This window comes from Megascapheus bottae, unplaced genomic scaffold (genome assembly GCF_031878675.1).
Source record: "Megascapheus bottae isolate mThoBot1 unplaced genomic scaffold, mThoBot2.hap1 HAP1_SCAFFOLD_58, whole genome shotgun sequence".
NCBI lineage: Eukaryota > Metazoa > Chordata > Mammalia > Rodentia > Geomyidae > Megascapheus > Megascapheus bottae.
The window spans coordinates 679,582-707,369 of record NW_028327477.1 but is presented as its reverse complement, the minus strand read 5'-3'; the positions used below and the strand labels follow the sequence as shown (position 1 = coordinate 707,369).

The following is a 27,788-nucleotide window of genomic DNA, read 5'->3' as shown; positions in this document are numbered from 1 at the left end:
CACTCGCACACAAATGCACACTTACACACACACGGAGAGAAAAGTTACATGTTCAGTAGTACAAAATTAATGCTTTCTTTTGCTGTTTCATATCACCCTGGGTTAGTGAGACCCATTGTGAATAAAAGACTGAGGTACATTCCTACCAGAACCTCCTCATCCACCCCTCATTCAGCTGCCAGACTGGTATCTTCCAGGCAGGCTGCTGGTATTTGTGGTATTTGTCCACTTTCTTCTGGAAATCCCAGGAATCCCATCCCTAGCTGGAGACTTGGCAGATGCCTATACTTCAACAGCCAGCCAGCTACTCTCCCAAATCTCAGGATACAGAGGTTCACTGGGCACTACTCCTGGGTTGGTTTATCATTGTCGAAAAAGAGCAATCTATGCCTAGAGCTCTCTGCATCTCAGGATCTGAAATAGCAATAGCAACTGTAAGGATATACAGGAAACAGCTTCTCCTCTTAAAGAAAAATCACTAGCTCTAAGCTACCCAGGACTACACTAACAGTGAGAGGCTGTCTCAAAAGAGCAAAACAAGCCAGAAACCAGAGGTTCATGCCTAGACCTCTGGAACTTTTCATACTCAGATAATAAGAACAAATGTTTTTCCACACTGCTTACATTCATACGGTTTCTCTGGAGTGTATACTTTCGTGTCTTTGAAGATGATAGGGAAGAGCAAATGCTTTCTCACACTGCTTACATTCATAGGGTTTCTTTCCAGTATGAATTTGCTCGTGTTTTCGAAGGAGAAAGGAGAAAGCAAAAGTTTTCCCACACTGCACACATGTGCAGCATTTCTCTGCAGTGTGAATTCTTTCATGTTCTTTAAGGGATCTAGAGGAAGAGCATGTTTTCCCACATTGCTTACATCCATGGGGTTTGGGTTTCCCTCTAGCATGAGACTTTTCATGTTTTCGAAGGTCACTAGAAAAAACAAATGTTTTTCCACATTGCTTGCAACCATGGGGTTTCTCTCCAGTGTGAATTCTTTCATGTCTTTCAAGGTAGCGAGGAAGAATGAATGTTTTCCCGCACTGCAGACATCTATAGGGCTTCTCTTCAGTGTGAAGTCTTTCATGTCTTCGAAGGGAACAGGAAAATGCAAATGTTTTTCCACATTGCTTACACTCATAGGGTTTCTCTCCAGTGTGAATTCTTTCATGTGCTTTAAGGTAATGAGAGGAAGGGAAGGTTTTCCCACATTGTTTGCATCCATAGGGTTTCTTTCCAGTATGACCTCTTTCATGTCTTCCGAGGGTGCTGCTAGAAACAAATGCTTTCCCACATTGCCTACATTCATAGGGTTTCTCTCCAGTGTGAGTTCTTTCATGTGCTTTAAGATAACTAGAAAAAGGAAAGGTTTTCCCACATTGCTCACATTTATAGGGTTTCTCCATGGGAAGAGTTCTTCTGTGCTCCTGAAGGGTAGTGGAGTTAGGGAAGGGTCTTCTACAATGCACACATTCACATCAGGGTTCAACTTCAGTGTCGATTTCTTCATGTCTGTGAAAAACACAAGAATGGCTACAGGAGTTTTCACATTGCATAGCAGCAAATGGATTTTCCTCATGGTGCATTCTATGGCCAGTTTGATCCTGATGGGATTTCCTGCAGGCTCTCCCACATTCTTTATGAGTGGTGGGGATTTTCTCCCATTCCTAATTCACAAAGGCTGTCTGTCCTGTGTGAGCTCTGAAAGGCATACCCATGGGGGAAGGAGTAAGGATGGTTTCTCCAAACACATGGGTATTAAAGGGTGCTACTCCAGGTAGAGTCTTCTTATTCAAAATGCTTTCCGCATCCTGTTAGAAGGCTTCTTCACACTGACTGCGCTGTTCATGTTCAGACACTCTCTCTACAAATTGAGTTCTGTGAAAAACAAACACACACACACACACACACACAGAAACTGAGAACTGCTTGCAAACTAGGAAACCATTAGAAAGTGTCTCCTGAGCTTTCATGATGTCCTCCAAATGCTCCCAATATTGGCATATTTTTTTAGATTCCTGAATTTTCTAGTTTTGAAGCTCCATTTGTATACAGATTAAAAGGAAAATTTTCTAAGATAAAATCAATTTCTATCTGTGTGCATTTGTATAGCAGCTTGGTTACTATGCCACTCTGCATAGTATTATCTCTGGTTAGGGCAATTACCTTACTTCCTCCCTAGGATTTTTGCATTTAACTTCAGTCTTTTCTTTTTCTTTCTTCTTTTCTAAAATGCAAACATAGAAATCAATGATTTTTCAACAATATAAAAAATATTAAGAATGCAATTATCATCACGAATAATGTGATCACAGTATATTTATAATCATATATTCACCCACATGTTCAGTTTTTCATTCCAAATCATGCAGCATCACTCAGGGCAGGAACAGCTCACAGGTTAAGTAAGGCAATATTTACCTATAGAGGCCAGATTTCTAATGATTTCCCCCATCACATCTCGGTAGAGCTTCCTTTGAGAAAGACTCAGTAAAGCCCATTCTTCCAGGGTAAAATTGATGGCCACATCCTCAACGTTCACAGTCTCCTAAAATATTCCACAAAGAATTCCAAAGCAAGAGTTAAAGTCACAGAAATGAGTCTCATCTTACTTTTTTTTCAAAAAGATACCTTATGTTGTCTATATAGTCAATTATTAAATACTCACCAGACATCTTTTCTACATGGTACTTCTCACATAGTACTTTGTTACTTTTTCCTCCCCACAAACCCACAATTCTAGCACTCCTTAAACCTGAGAAAGGAAGAAAGAGCTAAACGGGAAAAATATGATGTAACAGAGGAAGAACAAAAGAACTTTGAATTTGTCTAGATGATATTCTACAAAGTGACAGGCAAAATAGATCAAAGGAGGGGACATGAATCCTTACTAGGATAAAACATAAATTCATTCAGGACACAGTAGATAGCACACAGTAAGAGCAAGTCTACAATCAGACATTTTTGGCAATCTGGTATCTATCGGGAAACATGTACTGCATTTCTTTGTATCAGAGAAAATAATTAAATTGTCTTGAAACAGGAAAGCTAAAAGTAGAACACTTTCCCCTACATAATGGCAAAGGCCTAAAATTTAAAGCATGGAGAGGATGATGTAGCACAAGGTGTAGTTCAAGGTGACCTTGATGTAGTTCAAGGTCAGCAAGGGCTAAATAATTTGTTTCAGACTCATGTATTTTTGTCAGGACTTCAACTCACAGCCTGCACACTGTCATGTAGCTTTTTTCCTCAAGGTGAGTGCTCTACCTCATGAACTACAGCACAGCCTCTAGTCATGTTTTGGTTAAGTGGTGAAAGGAGACCCATAAACTTTCCTACTTAGGCTAGCTTTGAACTCTAGTCCTTAGATTTCCGTCTTTTGAGTAGATAGGATTGCAGGAATGAGCTAATGGACATCTGGCCCAGCTCCAGACTTATGTCCTAACACTTTTGTCGCAAAGTATTGTAGCCAATAAAACCTTGTCTGTAATAATATTACCCAACACATGGAGTAGTTTAATATGTGTAAACTAAGAGAGACAAAAGAAAATTAGGTGCAATACAAGTCAAAACAAAGGATTAATATGTTCAGCACACTAATGAATGAAACTATATAAAAATACACAAGGAGGGGGGCAGGAGTTTGGCCTAGTGGTAGAGTGCTGGCCTAGCATGCATGAAGACCCGGGTTCAATTCCTCACTACCACGTACATACAAAAAAGCCAGAAATGGTGGTGAGGCTCAAGTGGTAGAAGAGCTATAGCCAAGGACAGTGCTCAGGCCCTGAGCTCAAGCCGAGGATTGGCAAAATAAATAAATAAAAGAAAAAAAACAGATACACAGGAATGACTAGCTAGTCAAGATAATTTTGTACATATAAACAAATTTCCCTGGGACTGACACACAATCACAAAGTGAAACGTTATGCATGAATAAAATTGAAAATGATGCACACTTTACAAACTTGATTGGCTAAAATTAAAGATCTGAGACATTGCCATCAGGACATATGCCACGTTTTTTTAATTTGGCCAGTCCTGGGGTTTGAACTCAGTGCCTGAGCACTGTCCTTGGACTTTTTCAAGGCTACAGCTGTACCACTTCAGCCACAACACCACTTCAAGTTTTTTTCTATTTAGTGATACCAAGGAATTGAACCCCAGACTTTGTGCATGCTAGACAAGCATTCTACCACTAAGCTAAAGTCCAGGCTCTATATGCCATCTTTTCAAAATGTTATTATTGTAAAGGTGATGTACAGGAGACCATGGTTATATCAGTCAAGGACTAAATACATTTCTTTTTGGACAATGTTATCCCTTGCCTTTTCATCCCAATCCACAAGTTCTTAGTTCATTTTCATTATAGTTAAACATGCCACAGTACCACTTCTGACTTTTTCTATGTATGTTGCACTGAGAAATTGAACCCAGGGCTTCATGCATGCTAGGCAAGCACTCTATCACTAGAGTGCTGGCTAGACAAGATGTGTTTACAACGTATAAAGAATGTCTACGTAATTCATCTTTTGGCCAATGTGGATAGAGAGAAAGATTACATTAGATAGAGAGACCAGAGTGAGCATGGTCTTACATTCACCGACAGTGATACTGCACATGTTAATAATCTCATGCACATTCAGCTTGAAGTAATCGATTATGAGAAATCTGTTTCTTTATTCTATGCTCTCAAGTCCTGAATAAGAAAATCTCTATCTTCCACTCACTTCCTAACAGAAACTTCTGAAATGCATATGCAAAACAGTATTTCTTACGTGTGAGATTTCTGTCTTATTTTGCTGACTAGAACAATAGATTGTGTTCACTCTGTCCTTTGGGGCTTTTTAAATAGTTGACTCTCAGATCTGAGTGTTTCAAAATTATTTGTTACATTTATCATCCATTTCTTTTCTCTATGGTTTTCCTTTTCCTTTTCAATTTCTTCAGTAAGTTTTTCTCATGCCTATGTTTAAGGCAACTATAAAAGAATTGTTGTAACTGTCTATGTTGGCAAAGAAACTTAATGTGATTTAGTCTTTTTTTTTTGCCAGTTCTGAGCTTGAGCTCAGTGACTGAGCACTGTCCTTGGACTTTCTCAAGGCTAGGGTTCTGTCACTTGAGCTTCATCACCACCTCCAGCTTTTTTCTGTGAATGTAGTACTGCGGAATCCAGCCTGGGTCTTCCTGCATGCTAGGCAAACACTCTACCACTAGGCCAAACTCCCTGCCACTGGTATAGCCTTTTATAGAAGTTAGGACCAGCTATTGTTACATCTAATGTTTCAGTTAAGAATTTGAAATGGGCTGGGAGTTTGGCCTAGTGGTAGAGTGCTTGCCTAGCATGCACGAAGACCCGGGTTCAATTCCTTGGTACCACATACTCAGAAAAAGCCGGAAGTGGTGCTGAGGCTCATGTGGTAGAGCTCTAGCCTTGAGAAAAATCCAAGGACAGTGCTCAGGCCTGAGCTTAAGGCCAGGACTGGCAAAAAAAAATTGAAATGAAGAAAGTGGAAGAAAAGTATGTGATCTTTACCTTCTTTTTTTCTAAAAAGGTAAACAAAACAAAACAAAAATGTGAGTCCATTTTAGAAATTTCATGGTAGTTGAGTTTGACATGTTATGTATATAGAAACAGGACTAATAATCTATATAAGTAAATCATTGAGAAAAAGAATCTGTTTATCCTTACAATTTTGTCTTTCTTTCTCCCATTTCTCCTTCAAAGTTGGCATCAAGAGACAAAGTGGTTCAGTGTTCTAACTTGGGCTTTCTGATTATTGGTTCCTGCTTGCTAACCCCCTTTTTCTTCTTAACCCTTCATTCTGGAAACATGTTTCTGTATATGTTACAATTCTAGGTTCATTCAACACTCACAAACATCCTCACACACCTGGTGGAAATTAAGGTTTGACTGTTTTCTATCTAAAAGGAAAGATATTTGAGGTGAATAAAAGCAGTCAGTCCACTGAAGTTTGGTGGGTTCCAAAAGAGTCATGCATGAGAACTATAAGTATGACATAGATGTAGCTTATGACCAGTAAGCTGTAAAACTTTGTCCAAAGTTAGCACCTTAGAATTGTGGTGAAGGATAGGAAATTCCTGAAAACTCTTAAGAGGTGAGGCCCCACCCACCCTCAGGTAGAGGTCTGAATGAATTGCTAGAGGCAGGGCTAGAGGCTTGGACCTGGTAGACCTGCACCAGGAACTCATCTCTTTTGCCATCCCTTGGTTATCTCATATTATTACAATATTTCACCTTGTTATCTGATATATTTTATATGTGCTTAATTGGTTATTTGAAATTGGATAGGGAAGAGGGGAAATCAAGTTGGGGGGGGTTGGAAGGGAAATGGGGACCATGTCATGAGAAAGAGTATCAATGTTTGTGAAGTTATGCACCTTTTATCTGGTGAATATAATGTAACCCTTATTAATCACAATAAAAACCCCCTGATAATCAAAAGTCAACATCTAGCTTGTTGCCAGGGACACAGGCAGCCTGCAATGCTAGCTACCCCGGAGGATGACATGTGTAGTTTCTGGTTCAAAGCTAGATTAGGCAGGAACATCAGTGAGACTCTTATCTCCAATTATCCACCAGAAAGCAGGAAGGGCAGCTGTGGCACAAGTGGTAGAGCACCAGCCTGAGTGAAAAAGCTCAGGGGCAGTAGTCAGGCCCCGAATTTAGCGCCCACACCTGCACGTGTGAGCACACACACAACCAATATCATAAAACAAGTCTGAAATCCGTACAGGTCAGAGAGGACAACAGATCTCCCCAACATCCACCACCACCACGTGGGTGCGTATGGATCCCCTTTCCAAGGAGGGTGGCAATGTGGGAGACAGGTGGAAATTCAGATGTCACAAATGAATCATCAATTCTCTCCACCATTACACCAGGAGTCTTTCCCAGGATGGAAAAGACCCAGCCTGTGGTGACTTCCCCTCCTCTGGCGCAGACAGGATGGCCAGGACCTGGTGGCATTGACTCCTAGGACTCAGGTGCCAGCTGCCAGCCCCGCCCCGCCCCAGCCCTTCTCCAGGCCTTGGAGGGCTGAGGAGCCCTTCACTACCTGGAGGAGCTCTTCACTACCTGGCCCCCTAGGGCCTACCAGACCCAGCTGAGGCCCTGCCTTCTGGATCCGCCCCCCACCCTGCCCAGGATCCTGACAATGGACCTGTGTCCGCACTCACCACTTCCCGCTCCCCGCACACCCGTCTATCCTTGCGGAGATCCACAGGCACTGCACCCCACACACCCGCGGGCGGCTCTGAAACCAGCCCGGGGCGTGATGTCTGTGGGAGTCTAACCCGGAGAAACGTCAGCAGCGGGGCAAGGCCCGGGGTGGAGGGCGCTGGTGTCCAGGGAAGAGCCAGAGAGGCCTTGCTCAGGATTGCAGCTCAGTTCCAGACAGGGTACTGTTCCTGAGCACTTCAGCTCAAGGCTAGTGTTCTACCATTTGACCACAACACCACTTCTGGTTTTGTGGTGGTTAATTTTGGAGATAAGCGTCTCATGGACTTTATTACCCAGGATGGCAATAAAGGAACTGCGATCCTCATATTAAAATATCCTGAGTTGCTAGGATTACAGGCTTGAGCCACTGTGCCCAGCTTAAAAGGCTTTATATCTTTAAATTTGGCGGAGATACAGTCTGTCATCCTAGCTACACACACACACACACACACACACACACACAGAATTCAACATGCTATTTTATTACTTTCATTGCATCCTTCCTTTTTCACTGAATCTTACATTGCAGCATGCTTGCTAGCTTGCTTCTTTCTTTCCTTCCTTCCTTCCTTCCTTCCTTCCCTCCTTCCTTCCTTCCTTCCTTCCTTCCTTCCTTCCTTCCTTCCTTCCTTCTTTCTTTCCTTTCTTTTGTGGGGTGGCTCCAGGAGCTTGAACTCAGGCCTAAGCTCTGATTCTGACTTTTTAATTTTTTCCACTATAAGTCTGACACTGTACCGCTTCAGCCATTGTTCTATTTTCTACTTCAGGTGTTTAATTCGAGATAAGAATCTCTTGTACTTTTCTTCAAAAACTGGCTTGGAACTCTGATCCTCAGTTTTCAGCCTTCTAAATGCAAAAGATTAACAGATGTGAGTAAGGAGTGCCTGCCTATCACTGAACATTTTAATTCTTTGGCCAGTATTTACTCTTCCAATCCATCTCTTTTATGTTAAAATGTATTAAATTTAAAAGAGTTTTCCTGTAGACAACAGTTTGGTATTGGTTTTTAGTACACTGTGCTTCTTCACATATTTACACAAAGTCGAAGTGATACTCGATTTTTAGTAGTATTGGTAAACTTTTTTACTCATCAGAGTTTTCACTTGCATAATGTTTCCCATTTCTGCCTTTCCATTTATTTTTGCACTCTCTATATTCATCTTATTTGTTTGGATATCAAATACATTTGTCTCCTAATTTTACTCTCCTAGATTTTACAAGGATTTATTTACATTGCATGTAAAGTTATCATTTGGGGAAGTATTCACTGGAGGTTGAAGCCAAGGGTTTGTGCTTATTAGACATGCCTTCTAGTTCTGAGCTATATCCTCTAGCTATTCTGCTTTATTTATTTATTCATTCATGCATTCATTTTTATTGCTGGTCTTGAGGCTTGAACTCAGAGTCTGAGTGCTGTCCTTGAGCTCTTTTTGCTCAAGACTATTGCTTTGCCACTTGAACCATATCTCCAGTTCCATTTTTTAATTGGCTTATTGGAGCAAATATCATGGAATTTCTAGGTTGGCCTCAAACCATGATTTTTGGATATGAACATCTTGAGATCTAGGATTACATATATGACCCACCTATGCCTAGCTTTTGGTTTTCCTTGCTTTATTTGGACACAGGATGTTGCCAAGTGGCCCAGTATAGCCTCTAATTCATTCCTAATACACCTTCCTATTATGTAGAATTTTAGACACCTGAGTTCTAAGTCCACTTTCATATAACATCGTCCTATTTCAGAGTTAATGCAGGTGTCTTAGAATACTCTGGATTCCTCCCATCCTATATGCAGCTGATATCCTTAAGGATTTTCTCTTCAGAGATTGTAATTACTCCTGCATTGCTGAGAATATTGATGTGTGAGAAGAGAGGAGCATTACTTATCTCCTTCCTGTTTTCTTTACAATGACTTTTGAACACCTTGGTTGGTGAAGGAGAAAGATGGGAAGAAGAATGTTGGTCACAAGGATACCCACCACATGACCTTTCTCTTTTCCTAGGTGGGTAGCAGTCTCCAGGACCTGCAAGGAGAATTGGGGAAAGTGCCCTGAACCGATTTTCTAGGAAAGGAGGCAGCCCTTTCTTACATTCTATTAGATTACATTTTTTTTCTTTTCCTGCAACATGAAGGTACAAAGAGCTGAAAGACTGAATGATTGGTGATGGAGGAATATCAATACCAAATTTCAGACTCCATTACAGAGCTATAGTAATCAAAACAACAGGGTACTGGTACCAGAACTGGCCAGAGGACCAATGGAATAGAACTGAAGACCCAGAAATTAATGCCACCTAATCTGTGATAAGGGAGCAAAAATATGAATGGAAGAAAGATATCCTGGTCAACAAATGGTACTGGCAGAATTGATTAAGCACCTGTACAAAGCCAAAATTGGACCCTTATATATCACCCTGCACCAGAATTAATTCCCAATGGCTCAAAGACCTTGAGGTAAAGGGTGTCTACCCTGGAAACTTTACAGGAATAAATAAGAGACACACTAGGGCTCCTTAGCCCAGAAACACAACATAATAAAGAATGTTTGAACAAATAGGACTGCAGTAACTGGTTTGGTTCTGTGTGCAAAACATATAGCTAGCAAGTCAAATAGAAAGCTCAGAGAGTGGGAGGACTTCACTAGGCATACAATAGACAAGGACCTCATAACAAAAATATACTAATGGCTCAAAGTATTGACTCTCTTAAAAACAAATCCTCAAAAAAAACCCCAAGGATCCCATTTAAAGGTGGGTTAAAGACTTAAAGAGAAACTTCTCAGAAGAGGAAATAAGAATGGCCAATAGACACATGAAGAAATCCTCAACATCTCTTGCCATAAAAGAAATGTAGGGCCCAGGAAATTGGCCTAGTGGTAGAGTGCTTGCCTAGCATGCACAAGGACCTTGCTTTGATTCCTCGGTACTACATACATAGAAAGTGGTGCTGAGGCTCAAGTAGTAAGAGTGCTAGACTTGAGAGAGTCCAAAGGATAGTTCTATGCCCTGAGCTCAAGCCCAGTAGTAGCAAAAAAGAAAAAAAAGCAAATCTAAATCCAAACAACTTTGAGATTCCACCTCACATCAGATAGAATGGCCGCTATCAAGAAATCGAATAGTAACAGTTGCCAATAGAGATGTGTTCAGAAGTGATGTCTACTGCATTGTGAGTGGGTCTGTAAACTTGTTCAACCACTCTGGAAAACAGTGTGGCAATTCCTCAAAAGGCTTAATGTACAGCTCCCCTATCACCTAGCAATTCCACTCCTGGGCATTTTCCCAAATGTCCATAAAAAGTACATGTTAAAGCTAGTAGCACCACCACGTTCATTGCAGCATTACTTACCATACCTAAGATATGGAACCAATCCAGATGTCCCTCAGTTGAAGATTGGATAAAGACATTGTGGTATGTATACATAATGGAATTCAATGATGCCATCAGGAAGAATGACATCACCCCATTTTTTAAGGAAGTTGAAAGACTTGGAAAAAATCATATTAAGTGAAGTAAGCCAACTCAAAGAAACCTAGGCTGCATGGTTTCCCTCATTTGTAATTATTAGTATACATCTGGGATTTTCCTAGCAGAGAATCACATTAGCTCAAAAGCAATGAACCTACGGCCATATAGGGTGAGGCTAAGGGAAATGAGTGTGGTGAGGATGTGCATGGAATCCAGTAAGGACACAGAGGGAGTCTACAAGGACATATGATTCTTGAGGTCAAAGAGGGAATGAGGAAGTGGATGGAAGGCATCCCAGTGGGCCCCAGCTCTCCCGAGCTGAGTGTCAAATTCCTGATTCATACATTTCCAGAAGGATAAGACACTAGCCAGAAGGTATAGAGTTTCCCGTAGGTGTGGCGCCACATCAAAAACAGAGACAGATGAACAGGGCTCAGAGCCAGGAGTTACACACCAGCCAGACATAGACAGGAGATGATGTGGTGCAACATGGGAAAGGCTAGAATCCTGAGGTATTTGTGTGGGTGCACATGTGCCTGTATTCTACCACTATATCTTCTGGCCTAGGGCATTGCAGATATTCTTCTACCTTCTACCTCATGGCTGATGCACTAAAATCAGGCATCATACTTCCAGGCACCATTTTGCTGAAGAATTGGATTTGTATGCTGACACATGTCTACCCTGAGTTTCCTTCAAAATTGTTTCCCCTGGCTTCAGGCATAAGAGGAGAAACTATTTTAGATGTTAGACAGCAGGATGCTCAAGATCAAATTATGGGGAAGCACGAAGGGGATCATTGAGGAATCAAGCACGTGTGAAATAATGACCCTATCTTGAGAGCTTGGTCTATTACAGGGCTCTGAATTGCCATCTCAGTACCCAAGTGCTGTGGAGGAGGAGCTACAGATGGATCTCAAGTGGCAGTGCACATACCAAACACGCTCAAGTCCAAGGGTACACTACTGTGGACAATCCACTATGGAAAGATGTACGATTTCTTCCATAATTACTTCCAGATTCTTTTTGCATGTATGTGTTGAATTTGTTAATGGTGAAAACAGCTTGTTAACAGCCATTGCCACTTCAACTGGACATGAGCATTGTTGAGTTGACTTGTCATTTGTGTTAAATCATTTTGCAATATGATAAGAATATACAGGATATATAACAGCCCATAACCACCAGCATTTAATAGTTTCAAATGTGAAAATTAAATAAGGAGACTGGGTCTACACACCATCACCTTGTTCTCCCAGCCATCCTGACACCTAGCTGGGTGATAAGAGCTTTTCATCCAGCTACAAAACCTTCAAAGTGAAACAAGCCAATTTAAGGAGAGCTTGTCTTCAGAGAATATGGAGATGTCATGCTGTTTGGCTTTAGGGAAGATTGTCTCCATTGAATGACTGCTCCATACCCAAGTCATGTGGTTTGTGTCTTTAAAAGCATTGTGTAAGCTCTGTGCTGGGCTGCAGGTCTTGGAGACAGAAGTCTCCCTACAGTCACTGGCTCTCCAATAAAGACTCCCAAATCTGCCTCTCAAAATCTGGCTTCTCTGTTTTTCACTGACTGAGTTCCCATATAACAAAAACAAATGGAAAACAACTGAAGAGAACAAAGGATAAGTGCTTATGGTCTGTTGTGAAATCAACTACTAGCAAACACAATGCTTAGTAAGATTGCCACAATGGATATATGGAAGCCACAAGCCACTGAAGTGAGAAGGCCCTAAGAAAGAAAGGAGCAAACAAACCCAGGATCAACACTTAATACCAAAGCATTCTCCTTCTCTGACTGCCCCATTCAATGAGAGATCTGCTTCTAACCTGCAGTTCCTTTTCTCTGTCACATAGGCAGATCAGACAGGAGGCATTAGCACAGCAAGGAGTGAGAAGAGGGAACATGCAAGCAGAATTTTAGAGGTAGAGCAAGGGCATAAGTTCCTATGAAGTATATTAGCTTTAAAATGATTTAAACAAGAGGACATTAAACAATGGTTTGGTTAACCAGGATAGAAATATTCATCACCACAGCATAAAACTTTGCTTTTGTAGAGTCTCATGTCTATGAAAAAAACCAGGAAATATCCTTTTCCATACACACCAAATAAAATGGTGCTTAGATAAACTGAAGTAAATGGGAGTGCAAAATCAATTCAAATGAATTTACATGGTACTTGACTATGTATAATTTCATTGTTTCATAAGAATAATGAGGACAATTATGTGAACAAGAGCTATGTCAAGAAAAATCATTGATTATAATTTTGTGACTGGGTATTCTAGTGAAATCCCATTCTCAAAGAAATTATAGAGGGTGTGTGTTGTGTGCGTGTGTGTGTGCATGCATGCACATTGCTTTTATGGCATTATGCTCCAGGAGTCTCTATTTCTTGCTGATGTTTGAAGTCTTGAACTATTCATTTCCCATCCAGCATTATGTTGGTGAATTGGAAATGGCCTTTCAAAGACATTCTTATGCCTTCCAATTTGCACCATCTGGCCCCACCCCTCCCAGTAAATATTATCATCAAGTTGAGCCATTCCCTCATCAATCCATTCCTGGCCATGCTGAGGGCACAGTGGTTCACGCCAAAAGTTCAACTCACTCCTATGCAGCTTCATCTAATACAAGCTTCTGAAGTCAAACCTCAATACTGCAGAGAGGCGTGGCAGGGATAGAAGAGGTGGAGATGTAGCTCAAATAGAAGTTTGTGGACTAACATAGACAGGCCAGGGTTTCAAAACCCAGCACTGTATATAGGATTTTTTTCCTGAACGCAGAGGACTAATGACCTGTGTTAGACTTATATGCCTTCACAGTGAAGGTATTGATGACCAAAAGGGTAAGCTGGCCATTCATGGCTAGCTATCAATGCCAAGTGAGTGCATGTAGTTTTCACCTGAGTGTTAAACAATTTCTGGAGTATTGTAACCATAGACAGTACACATGACAGGCTATCAGTAACAGTACATCCTAATATTGAGTTCTGAAAATAAGCAAAAGTAGACTATGTGGAAAGACAATTTCTCCTGTTCTCTTTGGAAGTCAAGTAGGAGGAGCTACAAGGTCAAATGCAGATGGCCAGAGTGCATGTATGCAGCTCACACTTACTGGTGGGAATGGAAGCGGACTTCACATACAGAGTAGCTAATGGAGCATGAATCAGTTTTCTGTACCCCACACCTCTGTTATATTGAAAGGCCCACCACCAGATTGGATGGGAATCCTGCAGATCCTTTATCAATCAGATAGGCTGGACAGATAGGCAACAGTGGTGCCAACAGGAGGAACAGAAGCACCATGGAAGCAGAGATGTAGATGATAAATGAGCTTTGTATCCCACATAGCAAGTGAACTGGAAAATAAGCCACAAAACCACAGGAAAGACTGGTGTAGATTCATAAGGCATGAACTCTTGGTCTTCCTTCCATAAAAGCTTTGTTTAGCAGAGGTGAACACTTCAATGGAACAAGAAACCTCATTTCTAGGAAAAGGCAGGAAATACAGCCTTGTAGACTTAGTTTTTGGTGAATTATAGGTATTTGGGGAGGACAAGTATGTGTAGAAATTCACATAGTATTTGACTGTGTAGAATCTAACAATTCAGTGCTGATAATAAGGAGCAGAGTACACATACATGCAGAGGGATCAGCCAAAAAAGTTCAGACACCCGAATATAGATAGGTGTATAAAGATATACAGAGAACAAGCACCAAGTTTGTGAGGAACGTTTGAAGGTCACAGCAGTGCAGCCTTTGTCTGTGCCATTCTGCCCATTGACAAGTTGGGGGAATGACTGAGACACCAGTGAGGAGATGGATTCTTCTTCTACTGAGCAGAGAACTAGAACTCTTAAAAAAATCCTCATCAAACCACCTGTGTATGAAACCCAATTCAAAGGGGTTGTACGCATTTTCTAAAGTACAAGAACAAATAATCATCAAGTAAGAGCCTCTGCACTAACAATTTACATGACAGCACTGGGAGATACAGGTCTCAAAGGAGTAATGTCCTAGGTGCCTGTCTGGACCTAAGCACCTGCTGAGTCCATGTCCTTGTCATCTGAATGCTTTAGAATATTGAGACAATACGAGTATACAAGACGGAGTATTGGTATCACTATGTCCTCGTGTTTTGTTTTGAAACTAAATTGGAAAGTTCAAGGCTCTGAGTTCATATCTCACCACCGGAGAGAAGTGGCAGAGGGGAAACCTAAGCTGGAGATGTCGCTCAACTGGCAAACCACATGCCTAGCATGCACAAGGCCATGCTTTCAATACCTATCACTGTAGATAAAAAGTATGATTTCTCTGATATTGTCCAAATTAACATTTTGTGTACTTGCAATGTTGAAAATGATGACAATATACTAACAAATATTATCATACTTGAACTTCCTAGCCAAATACCTGGCATATCCATGTACTTGTCCTCTGACTGTTAAGCCATTCTGGAATATAACAATACATAGTATACTCGAAAGCCTGTCCATATCTTGCTCAGGGATGCAATTATGTTCAATTGTGAAATGAAACAGAAACAGTAGACAAAGTCAAAGACATTTTCCGTTGTGAGGTCAAGTACTTGCAACCACAATGCTTAGTCAGATGATCTCAGTCTGTGTATGCTACTCACAATAAGTCCCAGGGTATGACAGAGATTTTAGATAAGGAAGAGCTTTTGACCTTGCGTCAGTCCCTCATAACCCAGGACTCTGCAGCTTGAAATGCTAAGCATCACTTTGGATGGAGTCCTGCATTCCACCTGCAGATGCTTTTATCCATCAGAGCGGCAGGACAGACAGCCAACACTAGAGCAAACAAGAAATAGTGAAGACATAGAAGCAGAAAGTTAGATGTTATATCATATTGAACTCCTATTAGCACATGAAATGCAAAATACATAAAGCAACAAAAGCACAATGAACACTGAGTTAGGTTAACTAGGAAAGTAATATGTCTCAATCTTGCATAAAAGCTTTGTTTTGGAGAGTTTACATTTTAACTTTTGCTAGAAGAAGCTTCATTTCTAGACAAAAGCAGGAAATACCCTTTGCATTTACAGTATGTAAAGTTGGTATTAGGTGAATTATTGCTAACATCAATGAAAAACTAAGTCTATGAATTCACATGGTCCTTGACTGTGTATAGTTTAATCATTTAGCACAGACGAAAATGAACAGCCGGGCACTGATGGCTCATGACTGCACTCCTATCTACTCAGGAGCCTAAGCTCTGAGGATCAGAGTTCAAAGCAACCCAGGCAAGAAATCTGAGAGACTATTTTCTCCAGTAAACCATCAGAAAACTTAAAATGATGCTGAGGTTCAAAGCAATAGAGTACTATCCTTGAGCTGATGAACTGAGACAACACCCAGGCCATGAGTTCAAGGCCCATGACTAAATCAAAATAAAAAAAGTCTTCCATCAAAGGCTAGATATCTGCATATAAATACACATGTGTATAAAGATATGTAGAGACCAAGGAACTATTTTCAAAGTCATAGCAGTGCAGCTGTTGTCTGTACCATTCCTTTCTTTTCCAAGTTATGTGAATGAATGAGAAACAGTGAGGAGACACTTCTCAGAGGAAGAGGTAAGAATGACAAAGAAACAGAGGATGTGCAATCCACCATCCCTAGCCATAAGAAAATGCAAATCAAAATGGCTCTGAGATTCCATCTTATTCAAGTTACATTGCCCAACATTAGGAGTTAGAACAACAAATGCTGGTGGGGATTTGAGGGAAAAGGAATCCTATTTCACTGTAAACTAATACAACCACTTTGCACAGCAGTCTAGAGGTTCCTCAAAAAATCCCTTAACTGTGAACTAGCCATAACATTCCAGGACTTCTATACAGACAAACACAAGCCAAAACACTGTAAATACAGTTGTGCCTCTATGTTCATTTCTGTAATATTCAAAATAGCCCAGTCTTGGGAACAGTCCAGGTGTCCCACAATGGTGAGTGGATTCAAATAATGTACCATACTGATACACAATGTAGTTTTACACTGCCATTAAAAATTATGTAATTTGGGGTCGGGGGTTTGGCCTAGTGGTAGAATGCTTGCCCAGGATGCACAAAGACCTGGGTTCAATTTCTTGGTACTACATACATACAAAAGCGGGAAGTGGTGCTGTGGCTCAAGTGGTAGAGCACTATCTTTGAGGAAAAAGCCAAAGGACAATGTTCAGGCCCTGAGTTCAAACCCAGGACTGACCAAAAAATAAAATAAAATTATGTAATTTGGGAGCCTGGAGTGTGGCCTAGTGGTAGAGTGTTCACCTACCATGTAAGAAGCCCTGAGTTCAATTCCTTAGTACCTTATATAGACAAAAGCTGGAAGTGGTACTGTGGCTCTAGTGGTAGAGTACTAGCCTCAGAAATCACTGCCCAGGCTCTGAACTAAAGCTCCAGGAATGGCAAAAAAAATCTGTCTTTTGGGGGTTAATGGATGGGCCCAGAACAAATCATATTAAGTGAAGATAAGTCAAATTCAGAACAACAAATGACACATAGGCGGAGAGTAAATCTAAAATACATGGTGACATGATAAGTCATAGAGGACTGTGGTCATTCATATATAGTGAGACCAAAGCAGGTACTCTTAGAGGAGGAATTAAGATGCCTCTCTGCTTCTGTCTATGGGGAGGATGAGGGAGGTACACAAAAGTGGAAGGACAGAGAGTGAACAAATAAAGTAGTGATACTCAGTAGAAATCATGTTGAAAATGAACTATATAACTTGTGGAAGGAACAGAGGTGAAAAATGGGAGAGTATAAAGGAGGGGATGTCATTATCTAAAGACAAATATATTCATTACCTGACTTGTGATATGGTAACCCATCTGTATATCACCTATGTAATAACAAGAAAAGTACAAAAGAAGCAAGAAAGCACAACACAAAAAGCTGCCACTCTAAACACTTAAACAGAAAGGTTCCATTGTTGAACTGATGTTGCAAAACTTTTGGGGGAAGGATAGCAGTGGGGAGTGAGGACATGACATGAGAAGGTATGGCACATGTATAAAATGCTCTTCAATATATTATCTGATCAACATTAATAAAGTCCGAGCAACTGTTGAAATTATTCCGAGAGTGGGGAGCACATGTATGGAGGATACTGGAAGCACCACTGTAAACAAAAAAGGTATTCCAATAAAAAAACCAAATATGTAGAGATTCAGAATGAGAGCTTGAAGTTTAAAAAAAATACCCAGATATTCAATTCTTCTATGAACACTGAATAATAGCAATATTAACTGAACACAAGGTAGTCAAACAAGTCAGGATGTTAAAACTGAAGCGTAATCATCCAAACTTTGCAAACCAGTGGAACATATTGAAATGCAACTGACCCTGCTCAGGTACTGGTCCAGGCTCTCAAATGAAGTGTTTGCATTTGACGAAGAAGTCACATGGTTTTCTCGAGGAGGGAAACTTCCCTTCAATTCTGCATCATGTGGAAGTCTTCATAGAAGAGCCCTTGATGCTAGGCCTTGTGACAGGAGTATGTGCAAGAGACTGAGAGTGTGCAATCACCAAGGAAATTCCTTCAATGGCCTCCTTCATTCTGTCCACAGTCCTGTGAAGTTTGCCAAGGACAAATACCAGCATTTCGTTAGTCAATAAAGAATGCCTAAGGAACTTGAATTTCTGAGGACCAGGACAAAAGAATAGATGAAAAATGCCTTTGCATGCATTTACTGTCAGCAATAATGGAAAAGTATGACAACATGGCTGAATGCTGAGGAATTGTGAACAAATTTTTATGAGTATTTTGCAGGTATTGATCAAAAAATTTGTTAACTACACATGTTAAATTTTACAATACTTTACATAGAAGTAGTTATTGAAAGTAAGTGAATAGGAACATATAAAATTATCATATACAAAATATTATTCCTGGCAGCATCAACAAATACTATATTCAAAAATTTTGCCATGCAATGAGATCTCAGTATATTCTAATTTTAGGAAGTCATTATAATTGTGATTTAAGAAATTTGCCTTTAATTATTACATGTATCATTGGTGAAATAACTTATCCCAAACTGTGAACACTACAAAAACACACCTTTAAGCACCTGAGAGGGGAGTCAGAAAGCTATGAAGTTGTATGTATAGATCTAAATGCTGTTCAAGAATTTCCATATAGACTGGCACATACCTCAAAATGACAAAATTCTCCTTCTTGCTCTTCACACTGTAATTGTGATAATACATTCTTTGCTTTTTTCTTGTTCCTTTTCTCGGCATTTGCACGTATTTTCCAAATATATTCTCATATGTATTTTACATTGTCTTTTTTTAAAGTTGTGAAGATCATTACATAAATGAAGTGCATTCTGGGTGAAATAGACAACCTGAAAAAAAACAGTAAAAAGGCTATCTCAGTTTTTTGACCATAAAGGAACACATGTATCCATATTTTCTCATTCACTCATCTGTCAAAGTGCATAAAAAGACTCTACTCCATGAAACCACTGCATGAAGCTTTGCAGATAAATGAGTTACATCCCTGTTCTGGGTTAGCTTAGAGCCTAGGGCAGTGGAAAGGCAGAAAAATGACCACTGTCGCTTCAGTAGATATTGGGATAAGATGCATTTTCTCCTTGCACTAGGAATTGTCCTTCAGTAGGCACAGAAGTACTTTCCAGAAGAAACTAGCTTTCCTAAACAGGAAACGGGAAGAGAGACTATGAGCTGATATGTATCCAATCAATCTACAATATTCACTGATGCTTCATGGCAGTCTGTTTCTACCTAAGGTGCAGTAAGCTGTACTGAGCTGTGGTTCTCTATGAAGCCAATCCAAAAGTATTCAAGCAAACCACACTAAAGCACTTTGATGACAACATATTTGAGAGAATGAAGTCAGTGAATGCACTGCTAAACTATTACAGATGGGTGTCCTAAAGAGACAGTGAAAAAAATGTTCCCAGTACCCAGGCCCTTCTCTGAGAGGGGTACAGACGAAGGCACAAAAAGAAGAAAGCTAGGTGGTGCATACTCCAAGTTCCCAAGATGCAATGGTGAGGAAAACAGGCTGAAGGAAGCTAGGAGCTTGACTGTCACATGACAGCGCACTGGAGAGTACAGAGAGGTATGAGGGAAATCCAGGAGAGCTACACAGGACCCCCTTGCATATGTAACAGAGCAATGGATCACGTGTGTTCAGAAAGGGGCTTGACATTGAGGAATAAAACACATGAAGAGATGACAGGAAACTACCTATTGTTCACACTCTGCCAGGGATTGATGTCATTACAGAGCAGAGGACATCAGAAATGCCTTGCTTCAGCAGGGCAAAATTAACCCTCAATAAATCCTGTCCTGAAATATCCTACAATTTATAAAACCAAGAGAGGAAGAACCAACTTTTTTGTAAGTGACCTAATTATTGCCAAAAACAGGGCTCAAGAAATCTAATTGCTCATTACAGATATAAAAGTTTGAAATCATACAGAAGGTTGATGAGCAAAGCGAATGTTAACCCATGTGTTAAACATCAGTGATTTATCAGAGTAATCCTAATGATGTCATTTGATTTCCTCTGACATTTCTTACAAGTGAATAAAGATCAAAGTCATATGCCAATAGATATGGATGCCAGTAGTTGATCTCTAATAATCCTATTTACTCAGAAGGCTCAGAAGATGTTGGTTCATAGCTACCAGGGGCAGGCAAATATAGGAGACCTTTATCTTCAATGGGCCATCAAAAACCCAGAAAGTGGAGGCTCAAGTGGAACAGAGCCCGCCATAAGTAAAAAACAAGCAAGATTCTTGGATTGGATTTCAAGCCTTACTACACACATCTATATATATACACACACACACACACACACACACACACACACACACACACACACACACACACATTGATCATATTAATGCCAGAAAGTGTCCACTCTAAAAAGAAAGTTATTAGATTTATGGTAATCTGAACTCTTGTAGATGGAAACTATGGAAAGGCAGATCTCCAAAGAATATACACAATCACAAATCACCCCTTGAAGGACAGCAAACATCAGCAGTCTTCAGTGATATAGTAAAAGGACACCAATGTGCATTCAAGGCATGGACAAACTAGAATGCTAAAACACACAACAAATCTTACCCTACAGTGTGCTTGTGAAAACAGAAAGGAAGCTTCAATTAATGGCTAAAGGCAATGAGAAGTTACAAAGCTTTTTGAACTTCCCTTCTTTGTAACTTTCCTTTCTTCCACTCCTGCCCACGCCTGCTAATTTTTGACAGAGGTTCCCACTATGTAGTTCCAGCTGGTCTGGAACTTCAAATCTGGTCCTAGCCACAGACACACTGAGATAACAGATATGGGTTACCATGCCTGGCTTTTGCAAAGTTCACAAGAAAGCCACATAAATGAGCAGTAAGAGACTTTTGTGACTGATGTGTGTTCACTTCTTTAACAGCCATGATTAAACATACACAGAATTCAGAGGTGAAAGCACTAAATTGTAAATTTTATGCCAATTATAGTTCATCATGCATCAGTAACACCTAAAAAACCTTGAGAATACTGAAAGCTCTGCTACAAGAATCCCCCTGTGAGGATATGAGAAGATATATGAGAAATCTAGAGAAGTGAGAGCTATAACATTGTGGCCATGAGAACCATTGCTTGAAAAGACCTGGTGTGAACTAAATATGGGATTAGCATTTACAAAACTGACCATGGTCTCTGGAGTTGTCGTGAATGTGAAAGGCACCTATGGTTCTTGCACTATTGTAGGTGGAAGTGGTATGACCCTCAGTGAGAATGGGAGAGCACAGAGGAGAAGGGTGCTGCTGCAGGAAGGTCCATAAGACTCTCATCTCCTGTAAAATACTCAGAGAAAGACAGCTATGGGCTATGCCTCAAGGGGTAGATCCCTATCTTTGAGCAAAGAAGGCTCAGGGTCACAGTTTGAGTCTCAGTTCAAGCCCCAGAACTGGGAGAAGACAAAAAGAACTTAGAGGTATTCAGTGGTATTTTACATGGAGAAATGCTCATAATGAGGCAAGGCAGACTCTTCTGAGACCAATGCAGACAACTGAGAGAAGACATTAGAATCATCTGCTCCATTTATTTGGTGTGTGATCTATAAATTAAATAACAGTATTTCAAAATGTATATGTATTTCAGAAAATACATTCAATCCCATACATCAAATATACAAATGAGATAATTATTCATTACCACACCTGGAGTTCTTTCTTCTTCTTAAAGGTTAGAGGAAAAATTACAAAGCAAATACATAAGATAAAGATTTAAAGATCCTATTTCAGCTATAATTCATGGCTACCATTCCCTAATTGGTATTCAAAATTAATTAAGTAAAAATGTTTGAATTCATAAAAAATTAACTTTGTTGTTTTCAGTGTCTTTATCACTGAGCTCTTTTCTTCTGATTTTCATGTGAAACCACTGTTGTTGCGGCCATGGTTGTTGTCAGGTCATTATTCATGTCATCAAGCATGTGACTATAGAAAAACCTTACAGATATACAGAAGTATGGCTGGTGGGAATATTTCAGCAAGCAATTAACTCAAGAACACAGAAATCAACTTTGCACATCCCATAAGCTATGGAGGATGGGGTATCAAATACATATTTTTTAAAGTACTAATATTTTCACTAGGATAGTAATAGAATACAGAAACACTTTCCAGGAGAGAATTTGCTTATGTATCAAAAGATAATATTTGTATGATAAGAAGGATCCTAATACTGAATTAAGCAAAAGAAAAGGTAATGGTCAGCTGGGCTCTACTAGCTTGCATCTGTAATCTTAACTTCTCAGGAGGCTGAGATCTCAGAATCCATATTTGAAATCTGCTTAGGAATCAAAGTCTAACAGACTTATCTTTAATAAACCTTCAAATATTCAGTAGTAGAGCTGTGGCTCAAATGGGTGAGTGGTAACCAAGAGTAAAAACACCTCAGTGGGCCGGAAGCATGGCCTAGTGGTAGAGTGTTTGCCTAGCATGCACGAAACTCTGGGTTCAATTCCTAGGTACCACATACATAGAAAAAGCTGAAAGTGGTGCTGTGCCTTAAATGGTAGAGCACTAGCCTGTGAAAATGCAGGGACAATGCCTCTTTCTTTTGTTCTTTCTTTTTTTTTTGTAAGTCCTGGGGCCTGAGCTCGGGGCCCCAGTTATGAGTACAAGCCTTGGAACTGGCACAGAAAAAAGAAAGAAGAAAAAAAAAGAAAAACATCTCAGTGCCCAGGCCCTCAATTAAAGGCCTAGGATCAACAGCAATAGAAAAAGAAAGAATATTTTCCTAGATGCACAAGGACACAAGAGCATATTGATCTATGCATGAAGAAAAAGCATTCACTGACAAGAAAACTCAATGGAATTTTAGTCAGTGTGTTAGTTTTAAATACTGAAAGTTTTACCACAATGTAAACTTTCCCTTAGGAAGAAAAAAGGTATAATAAGCTTAAAGAAATTAAAAGGACAATTTCTTACTGCTTGTGCGCTCCCCCCCTTCCCCTTCTCTCTATCGATTTCAGATTCTGACCATGTCAACTTTTAAACTTAGGGCTTCTCTTAACTCTTGCTCAACTTTCTACACCATGTCTGGCTTCGACCTCATCTCATAAGGCACACTGCCTGCCTCCTTTAATGCTACTTATTGTGAACAGGGAGTCTCCCAGACTTTCGTGATGGGTTGGCTTTGAACATGGACCTACCAAATCCCAGGCTCTTGATTATCTAAAGGAGAAGTATCTGGTAAGAAGAGCTATTTCTTTTTTTTCATATATTTTTATTGTAACTATTAGAAATGTTACATTATATTCACCAGATAGAAGGTGCATTACTTCACAAACATTGATACCCTTTCTTATGTCTTGGTCCCCATTTCCCTCCCTCCGCTCCACCCCTCATCTTGTTTTTCCCCCTTCCCAACCCTATTTCAAATAACCAAATAAGCATATGTACAATATATGAGACAACAAGCTGAAAAACCGTAACAATACGAGATGAGCCTGGAACAGCATAAGAGATGAGAGATAACATAGCACGTTAAGGATATCAATCACTCATTATATGGCTTTTGTTTCTATATCCAGGAGGTCCTTTCATTTAGTATCATACCATATGGCCTTATGTATCTCGGTTTGTTCTGTTGTAAATCTCTGCTAGGGGAGCCCAAGGTTTCTACTGATTATGACAAATGAGGAAAACCATTGAGCCTATGTTCCTTTGAGTCTGGCATAAGAACAGTTATTTGTTAAGTGTGAAAAATGAGTCTTGGACTTTTGGCAAAATTTCTTTGCAATTGATTACAACATAAACACCAGGATAATGGGTATCTTTCTAGCTGACAACTGCTCAACCCCTGACTGTCAGGGTAAAATGATGAACCTAGGCATGCTCTGCTCGTCTCCCTGGACAATGATTCTCCTAGAGATTCACTTGTCTGTCAGCTTTCTTTCCATGGAGGATCAAGGTCTCATTAGGAAATCCGTTGTCTGAATAGGGACTTTTCCTCCTTCTGGCTTCCATCTCAGGAACAAAGGAAATTTAAAGCTTTCTCAACATCTTCATTGGAAGGGGTGCTAGAGCTAAAATTCTTTGCTGACAGATACCTTGTCCATTATGTCAATACAATGCAAACATGCGTAGTTTGTTCACCGATGGTGTCTCCATAGGTTAATATTCAGAAAGGGAAACGGATTCAGTTTTGAATATATAACACAATTTTAATATGGCATGAAGCCATGATTCCTAAGTTCCTATTGTATATATGGGTTCCTGGGCTTTCTTCCATTTGGTTATCATGCATATTGGTTCTTTAATCTGTGTGTATTCACAGCAAAATATCCAATGTGAATCTATGCTGAGCTATATTTAAATTAGCCAATAAACATTTCATTTTATTTTCTGATCCAATTCATTAAAATGAAATATTCTGTTTCTTTTGTGATATTAAACACCCTTCTCAAACACCTCTCAGACACAACTAGTTAGATTATGTCAGATTCTTCACTCGCTGAATCTACATACTGAACTTCACAGCACAGCACACGATATATTTCTGCCAAATCTTTGGCACTAATGATTTTAATATGAAATTATGAATTTAAAACCTCTGAGAATTATTGAATTCGAAGAAGCTAAGAGTTAGTAACAAAATAGGATTCACAATTCAGAATGCTTAGTCTTCGATTGGGATTTAAACTTTTATCATATGAGGCATATTTACTTATTTTTTTTATTTTTCTTGGATGTAGGACCTGAATTCTGGGCCTGGGTGTTTCCTTGAGCTCCTCAGCCCAAGGCTACTGCCCTACCCCTTGAACCACAGCACCACCTCCATTTTTCTGGTGGTTAATTGGAGATAAGTGTCTTATGGACATTAGGGCCAGGGCTGGCTTTGAATCCTGATCCTCAGATCTCAGCCTCCTGACTAGGTAGGATTATAGGCATGATCTACATGAGGCATATTTATTATCAGAAGCACAAATCATAATCATCCATTTTGAGTGTATCTCTAAGTATCATATTGAATATAAGATATTGACATTTCTAAGGAGTGTCCCAATATTCATACTTATGAAATGAATTATAGAGCACTTAATGCTTTGTCCCACTGATTGTTTAGAGTAACCTGGGATATAAATTCCTTTGGCTATATTATTGAAAATACAAAGACCCCTTATAGGAGAAGATAGAATGTAAATAATGAACATACCAAAGGTTATGTTCTCTCACACATGTCTTGCCCTTCTGCTGCATTAGACTGAGTCATGTCCTGCCGAGAAAACCATTATCTTTTATCAGTCTCACCTACTAAAATCAGATAAATCATGGTATTTAGAGCAAAAGAAAATTTGATCCTTAAAGAAGCAAAAGTGCAAATCCTCAAGTATTCAAAGTAACCAAGAGCAAATTTGTTTTTTTGCCAGTCCTGGGACTTGAATTCAGGGCCTGAACACTGACCTTTGGCTTTCTCAAGGCTAGAGCAATACCACTTGAGCCACAGCACCACTTCCAGCATTTTTTGTGTATGGGGTCCTGAGGAATCGAACCCAAGACCTCATGCAAGCAAGGCAAGAGGCTACCACTAGGCCATGCTCCCAGGCCTAGCAGGAATTACTTCAGTGACCCAGATCTTCATCACTTGAATATATACAGAAGCTTACCCAAGATAAGTGCATGGAACCATTTTGGTGGCTAATTTATTGGGTGCAATTGAAGCAACAGGATAAAAAGAAACAGTAGGGGGGGCATGAGTTTGGCATAGTGGTAGAGTGCTTGCCTAGCTTGCGCGAAGACCCTGGTTCGATTCCTCAGTAACACATACATAGATCAAAGCCAGAAATGGTGCTGAGACTCAAGTGGTAGAGTTCTAGCCTTGAGAAAATCCAAGGACAGTGCTTAGGCCCTGAGGTCAAGCCCAGCACTGGCAAAAAAAAAAAGTAAACAGTAGGGCCGGGAGCAGGAGTGGATAGTGAAACTCATTACGAAGCCCCATTCTGTGGCTTGCTCCACTGATCCTATTCAGAGAGCTTGATGACTTAAAAATTATCAATTCACAAGGTTACTTTTGACCTGTAATGATAAAGGCAAATGCAGTGTACTACTTTAATTATTCTCTGGATCTACTTCTAAGCTTACCTTTATTAGCTATAATTTTGATTGACCAGTTAACATAACAGTAAATCTGTTGAGAAAATTTCAGTTAAATGACTTTTTAGAAGTAAATTGGACTACTTACCTTGCCCTCGTGCCTACACTGGAGTTTGTATCCTTAGCTCTTCAGCCTCAGAGGACTGAGCAGCACACTTCTTCAAAAGAACTAAGCAAGGAGTCTGCAGAATAATGGGATGAACAATGAGCCAGTGGGAGATGTGGAGATCACATTCTGACAAGATGCTTGAACTTCCTCTCTTAGCAGGAATGGGACAGGAAAATGTGAGAAACATGTATATGACATGAAAGATCATGAATACAGGGGCTGATACACGACTTGTATGGCCAGTATGTCTTTTTAGGATGTAGAGCCATTGACCAGGAATCCAAACACCTATGTCCAGTCACAACTTCCTGACACACAGAGTGATAGCTAGGGTGCATACTTCAACCAGGAATTTATTGGGAATAAAATCAAAACAGGAGGACAAGTCCTGAGTTCAAGCCCCAATTCCAATACCAGGAAGTACATAAATGACAGATAGAAAAGACAGACTTATAGATGATAGATTGTATAATCATATCTGCACATAGGTACTTGTATTCAGGGAGGAATTATCTGAACATATTAATATTCAAAGACATCAGCAATCTAACTTGTTATGGAAGTCTAGGAGATAATTTTGAAACTTTTTGTATGGTGACAGTTTCTATGACTAGTTTTTATCTTTATATTCATCACTATTCATTGCTTCAGAATTTTTCTGTGAAATGCTGTGTAACAATTAAAAGAAAAAATAAATACTTGACCTTTCTGACCCAGAGTCTATAAAACTAGCTTCACATATCTTCAGCTAATCACAGTCCTTTACTTATGATATTCAAATATCTATTGCTGAAGAAAGCACATAACCCTAAATTCCTATACATATTCTTTCTCATGATCTTTTCTTTTGTTCCAATTAATATCACTGCTGTGAATTAGTCTCTTCACTAATAACACTTTTCTATGTTTTTAAATCTGCTTACTTAAGAAAGGTGAAAAAGCAGATTACATTGAAATGCAAACTTGCCTTCTCTTGTTTTCTAACACAGTAACCTTAAACATAGGGCCTAAATGTTATCCTTTCCCTTTTTACAATCAAGGCTACCATTCTACCACTTGAGTTATAGCTCCACTTCTGATACTTTGCTTCCACTACTGGCTTCAATCTGATCCTCAGATCTCAGCTTCCTGAGTAGCTAGGATTCCAGGCATGAGTCCCTGGTGCCTAGCTCAAAGAAAATATTTATACATATGTCTTGCCACTGAGCAAAAGATCAGCACAGAAAAAAAAGCCATATAGTATGACTCTAAATGAAAGGATCTCCAGGATGTAGAAACAAAAGCCATATAATGAGTGATTGTTGT

The 27,788-nt window shown here is 39.8% G+C and overlaps 1 pseudogene; it reads right to left on the bottom strand.

Annotated features, from left to right (window-relative positions):
- Window positions 1–32: 32 nt before the first annotated feature.
- LOC150039794 (uncharacterized) lies at window positions 33–26,773 on the bottom strand (annotated as a pseudogene).
- Window positions 26,774–27,788: the final 1,015 nt, after the last annotated feature.